Genomic DNA, 5,023 nt, shown 5'->3' with positions numbered 1-5,023 from the left:
GTGGCTATCCTCTGGAATGTTAAGAATGACGCTGTTGTTAATGTGAGACTTAATGTTGATTGGGCTGTTGGCTTGGAAATTAACATGGGTGATAAGAAATTTATAATTCTAAATGTCTACATGCCCCATGAGTCTTATCTATTGGAAGATGAATTCTTACACAAATTAGCATTCATAAAAACATTTATTGAGGATAGCAGCTCGACTTATGGGAGAACTGTTATGGGAGATTTTAATGCTGTTCTCTCAAATAACTCATCAATATTTGGTAATCATTTAATCTCTTATTTGTAAAGAAAATAATCTCACTTTATCAAGTAGAATACTTCTCCCAGAGACAAGCTTTACTTATATCAGTGATGCCTGGCATTCCACCTCATGGCTGGACCACTGTATCTGTACTGCGGATGCTCATGCTTCTCTGAGTGATATGGATATCCTGTATAATTTGGCTTCCTCAGATCACATACCAGTAGTCTTCTCTTTAAATGTGGCAAATATACTATCTCTTGTGACCAAAGAAAATAATGATCTTACAGAGAACCTTGATTGGTTCAAAGTTACAAATGAGGATTCAATAAATACACAGCAAACACAGATGCTTCATCTCAGTTTTGGGATACAAACACTTTTAAAAGTCTGCTCTGACTATGGCAGAGACTTTGATATTATCTACAATCCTTCTAAAAGCAGAATAATGATTGTAAGGACCTAAGATGACAAAAATGTAAACTTTCCTGTTTTTAAGCTTTGTGGAAAGCCTCTGGAACAAACCTCAACTATCAAATATCTTGGACATTTAGCACGTTAGCTGTGCAGATGTGTCTTGGTGGGGGGGGGGTCATTGTCAAATTTGTTGGGAGTGACAGTGATTGACAGCTACTCAGTATTTTATCAGACTGGTTTATAACAAACAGTTCTGCCATCAGCATGAGCTGAGAGCAGCAGGAAAATGTATGAAAAAGGAGGAAGAATTTAGCGAAAAGTGGTTCACTTGAAGTTTATCTTATTACATGTACCTGAGTATAAGTATAGCTAGTATTAAAGTACTTACATATATATAGTATATAGTTAACTTAAAGCATACATTGTGACTTCTAGTAAAGACAAAGTATACTTGTGGTAAATTTTAATAGACTACTTTTCGTTTTGACTCAGGTTGGAGCTGTGTTGAGCAGATGCATTTCTCACATTTTTAGTGACTAATATTTCCTTCACCATTGTTTTTCCTAAGTGTTTTAAGTACCTCTAATTATGACACTACAACATCATTTGTAAACAGCATTAGTTTGTTTTTCTTTTACGTTTCAGTTTTGTTATTGCTCTCAAAGGGAAATGACTCTACGTTTTAATCTCTACATTAAATTGCTTCTTGGCTTCTGAATTTGTCTTTTTTATATTTTTTTCTTCTATAACGTTTTACCTTGCTTGTGGGAAACGTGTCCCAAGCAAATCTTTGATTAGATTTGATGTAGTGAACCTGGAGTGTGATGTCCCTTTTTAAATGGCAGCAGAAGTCAGTGGATGATTGAAGGATTGTGACTCTGTCAACGTGACAGAACACAGAATGCTGGACACGGCCTCGTCAGGAATCAGCTTGAGAGCAGGTGTAACAGCCTACAGGTGCTTTTCACGTTTCTTTTTTTATGTTGTCTAACTCTTAAACTCTTCCTCCTCACCCTGTCTCTGTTCAGCACCTGAAGGATGTCAGCTCAAACCCCACACGTGTTTTTCCTCCTGCTCCTCTGGGTTTCCCACAGCACTCAAACGTCTCTCTGAGGACATTTGTTTATTTCTGGAGGAGACCACGCCCATGAATGCACGGACAGACTCCGCCCCTTAAAAGACAGGATGTGAAACCTGTGTGAAACTAAAGGGGGGGATGATGTTTGTAACAAACTAAAGAGTTGAAACCATGCTGGAAACCATTTTATGTGTAATCTTCAGATGATCAGCAGCTGACAGGAAGACAAATATTTTCACCTCTGCAAGGATGCACAAAAAAATAAAACTTCCAAATCTGCTGCTCTTTTCTGGAATCTCCAAGGTTTTCTTCATGGAGCGGTCCTCTGAACACTTTGCTTTTCTTAATGCTTCATGCAAACAACAGGAGGATGGGACTCCATGACGCCATTTCTGTTTTTAGCTGTAAGATGGCCAACATTGTTGAGAAGATGATTCAGATCAGAAGCAGGAGTTCACTTCAGACAAGATGTGAAAAACCTTCAGAGATTCAGAAAAACTATTCACAGATTTGTTGGGGCTCCGGCTGTGCATAGAAAGCAGGACGAGTCTTTAGCTGTGATGGATAATCACAGGGAGACCTTTGACCTCTGCAGGAAGAGCTGTGGGCTCAAAATGAAGACGAGTATTCTCAGGTGGACAGAACGTCACTCAGCACCTCCGGTTTTTCCCCCACAGCTCCTCCTCCAAGCTCTTCAAGTTTCTATCGTTACAACTTTCCTTTGTTTTCAGTTTTTTTACCTGTCTGACTGCCACCTCAGGAAAAGTGATCAATGACGCTGCTGTTAAAGATTTTAAATGTTTAAATACTTTCAAATTGAAGTGTGTTTTTTTTAAAAACCATTTATGGTAAAGTATTTATGGTAACACGCTATTCTATTCTATTCTAAACATCAGACTCTATGGTCCTATAGAGCCCGTCCCACAGAGGACCACAGGGAACTAGAGCAATTACTGGCTCCAAATCCACAACACTCTTAGCAAAATGTAGCACATGTAAAGTTTATTTTATTGAGTATATTGCAGTATAAGTATATCGAGTATACGACAGACTATGCATGTGTAGAGGAAGCATACTGGCTGAATACTTCTTCAGACTAAATTAGAACATTTTAAGTTTATAGATAGTATATAAACAGTAAACTTCAAGTACACTGCCTCACTGAACTAAGTATACTAGCAGTATACTTCAATAGACTACCTTTTGCTAAGTGCGCCCGTAAGGACTGGATAGACAAAGAGGGGCAAACATAGATCCTCAAACATTCGGTGTAAATAAATAGGCCACATGAAACAGGGCTGCCAACTATCACGCATTTGATTGATCTCTCACGCCACACCTCTATTTCTAAAAACGAAATGCACCTAAAGTCACTTTTTCCAGTTTGATTTTTTTAAATGATTTTTTCAGGCTGAAGCATAGCTTAGGCCTGCAGAGACTGTGGTGAGTAGTCCATTACATTAAGTGGGATTCTTTGTTTGCACGGCGGTGGGCGCATGGTTTCTGCGCGCGCGCAATATACCATTACTGTGTCGCATCATCATTTCTCAAGTTAAACGTCATCAGAGTCCCTCTACTTTGATTTTTACCTTCCAGGTATGTATTTTGAGTTTTTGTGGCAATTAGTTCTGAATACTATTAACTGACTTTAAGGATAACTCGTTTTAAAACCTTTTTATTTTTCATTTTGAGTATCTTGTAAACATAACGTGGAGACGCAGATCGTGTTTTTCATTATTGTAACGGCTCTGGTTACCGGAGCGAACAGGAGCGGAGCGAACAGCGCACAGACCACTGGTCACTAAAGCTTTACTCCCATACTCCCGCACAGCGGAATAAACGGGTGCTGCGGGTGTTTGGCACGGACTCCCTGACCGCACGCAAATGCTTTACGCACGGGACGTGCACGTGATACGTAAGAGCCCGCGGGATCCGCGTGGGATGCCCACACAAACTACCCTCTGACTGTCTAATTTTCTCCTTTGGAACAGCGAGACTGCACACAAAAAGCACACACGCACCTGCCCCTTTAACCGCACTAACTGGATTTCTGCACAGTGGGAATTCGGGCTGCGGTGAAGTTAGCTTTAGGTTGGATGTTCCACTGACGTGCTGCGCGGATCCCCAGTGGGGTTTCTTAGGGACCGTCAACAAATTAACAAGTGCAACTAAATTGTACCGACCCAGCCGTTACGTCACTTTGGCGGGGAAGCGAAAGCTAAGCTGCTAATGAAGTGGCTTCATTGTATCGCAAGCCATTTTAACATTAAAAAGTTAAGTTTGACCATCCGGAATTAACATTGTAGATATCACCAACGTTTTTCTGACTAGTCGTAATTACATTTTGGATGGTCGGAATTGTAATTCAAGATAACTGTAACGTAATTGTGACTAGTCGAAACGACCGATAGAGATATATATAATGCAGTTTTGACTAGGCAAAACTGCATTATATATATCTACAATTCAGTTACAGATATCCGTAATTCATAAAGTGGACATCTGCAACTGAATTGTAGATATCTGTACTTGTAAACCCCGTGCAAATGAATGGTGAAAGTGATGTCATTTGTCCTAGGAATAATATCTTTGATGATATCTGAAATTACAATTATGGATAGGAAGAATGCAGTTGCAGATATCTGGAATGTTCTCTATGACTAGGCAAACCTGAAATACAGATATCTGCAATACACATCCAGTCTAGCTTTTCAATGTTAAAATGGCTTTCCAAAGTCTCTGCCTCATACACCTCATGACCTTGGACAGCCTCAGGGAGGAAGAAACAGGCAGAAAATCAAAGTTTACTGTTCAGCATTAAGCCCATTTATTTAAGCACACGCGAGCAACCCAAACAGCATGGATGTCACTTCTACTTCCAGCCCTCTCACTCAAGGTTTTCACACCAAGATTCCCCACTTCCCATGAATCATGGGGGCTGAAGGCGGGGCTAGCTCCCAGGTCGCTGCAATTTTTCGAATTGTGGCGTGGAATTACCTCTGAAATTTTAATCTAAAAATTCACATTAAATTTGTGTCATGAATGATTGCAAAATAAAGTGGTGTGTCTGATGTTGGGACATCAGTACCACAATTCGGCATTGGTTCCATCTCTTTGGGTCACGTGGTTTGGGAGCTATTGAAAAAGATGACCAGAATTCATATGCAAACCTCTGGAATTTAGATATAAAAATGTATATAAAAATATTCATCATCTATCATTTTAAAACAATCTAGTGTGTCTGATGTTGGTATGTTGGAGCCACAATTCGCCAGATAT

The sequence above is a fragment of the Oryzias latipes genome, chromosome 9 (assembly GCF_053564925.1).
Source record: "Oryzias latipes strain Hd-rR chromosome 9, Olatipes_Hd-rR_3.1".
Taxonomy (NCBI): Eukaryota; Metazoa; Chordata; class Actinopteri; order Beloniformes; family Adrianichthyidae; genus Oryzias; species Oryzias latipes.
The sequence above is the reverse complement of the archived record's forward strand: the minus strand, read 5'-3'. Positions refer to the sequence as shown.